Below are 1946 nucleotides of genomic sequence, written 5' to 3'. Positions count from 1 at the left end.
CTGACAAGAACAGTGAAGTACGGTCCTAAGAGGCTAACAATTGACGAATGCATAGTTAGCAAATTCGGGTTCGGGAATTATTCGGGCGGACAATTATTCGGAATAATTCGATTGATTAATTTAAGGATTCGGTCAAAAAAGCTTATTGGGTTTTTTTTTTTTGTTTTTTTTGTTTTTTTAAAAATACTGTTTAAGTGGACCAAATAATTCGGGGTTCGGTCCGAATTATTCGCGTTTTATATTCACTTTTGGAAAATTCGTGAATTTTACCGAATTTTATTTTTAATTCAGATTCGGTAAGAATTTTTGATAAAATTCGGAAAAATTCGGTTCGGCCGAATTGATAACACTGGACGAATGTGGCCAATTTATAAGCACCTGGGTATTTAATGTCCCTATAGCTAACGCAAAATGATCCAGGTGGTTCTGGGGTCTCTATGGCCGTGTCTTATATGTAAGTTGTAATCCATGGGTGGTATACCACGAGAATTAGAACTAATAATAGACCAACAATGGCTAGGAGTTTGGAGTAGCAGATCCACGATTGTGAAATGACTTGCGAGCTTGTGTTTTATTTTCTTTGGATATAAAACAAATCGAATATAAAGGTAACCCCACCCCCTCTCTCAAAGTTAATGGTCACGCATCTGCCTTGGGGATTTAAGGGATTTCATGTTAAACACTATCTGCCAGCTCTATCTCTACCTCTCCCGTCTTGCTTTTTTTTTTTTTTTTTTTTTTTTTTTTAACAATAAGAACTAATTAGAAGTAATTACAGGTTTCATCTGGGATCAAGTTCTTTCCTCAAGGGAAGTAGGTAAATCACAACTCACCAACTGTGCCAGATAGTTATTGTTTCCTCCTCTATTTGATAATTCTGATATGTTCACTTGTAGTAACAATGCAGTCACTCTGGCAGATCAACCGTCCCTCCATTCTCAATCCTCTTTGCCAATTTCTTCAAGACCCCTCAAATTGGGTATCATCATTTTTCTAAGGGCCAATGCTGCTGTGTGAATCAGATTTTATGTGCCCATTGGAAAATTTATCAAGAATGGGAGGACAAAAAAAAAAAAAAAAAAAAACCAAGTTTATTTAATTGTTCACGCAGCAGCATTGGCCCATAGGAAATGTTACATGAAATTTAAAAATGACATACCCGGTGCATACAAGGTTACATGAAATTTAAAAATGAAAATGAGAAAAAGAAAATGCTCTCAACAGTCAACACAATCATATTTATTTATTTATTTTTTCTAAAGCCTATTTTTATTCTTGAATTAACCCCCTATTGCACAACCCTCATTAAGACTTAAGAAAGATTTTCAATTATACAGTCACTGAAGAAAAAGTCTCTTGACATTCTCCGGGTAAGACTACGAAGTTCTCATCCTCCAGATCTTGCACATAGGGGAACCTTTTGCACTGGGTATGCAATTTTTCTAATTGTTCTGCTTATCGACCCAAAAAAAAAAAAAAAAAAATTCTTATTCATATAGATGGGAAAGAAGTCTAGGGCTAAGGAGGACTTCCAATGGAAATTCCTTGGGTATGGTTAAACCAGTGCCCTCAGTCATATCCACAGCTTTATTAGAGGGTGTTTCCAGATTGAACCCATGAAGTAAACGGGCAACCATCATGTTCATGGTTTGGAGGGCAAGCATCATCCCCGGGCATGATCTTCTACCTGACCCGAAAGGAATCAACTCAAAGCTTTTACCTCGTACATCTACCTCAACATGGCTTGTAAGAAATCTCTCTGGTTGGAATTCCAAAGGGTTTGACCAAACCCGTGGGTCTCTATGTATCTTCCAAGCGTTCACTAACAAACGTGTTCCTTTTGGGACTCTGAAACCACTTGAAAATGTGCAGTCTTCCATGGCTTCATGAGGAAATAAGAGAGGTCCAGCAGGGTATAGACGAAGTGTTTCTTTGATTATTGCTTG

The sequence above is a fragment of the Macadamia integrifolia genome, chromosome 1 (genome assembly GCF_013358625.1).
Source record: "Macadamia integrifolia cultivar HAES 741 chromosome 1, SCU_Mint_v3, whole genome shotgun sequence".
Lineage (NCBI taxonomy): Eukaryota > Viridiplantae > Streptophyta > Magnoliopsida > Proteales > Proteaceae > Macadamia > Macadamia integrifolia.
This window is presented reverse-complemented; position numbering follows the sequence as displayed.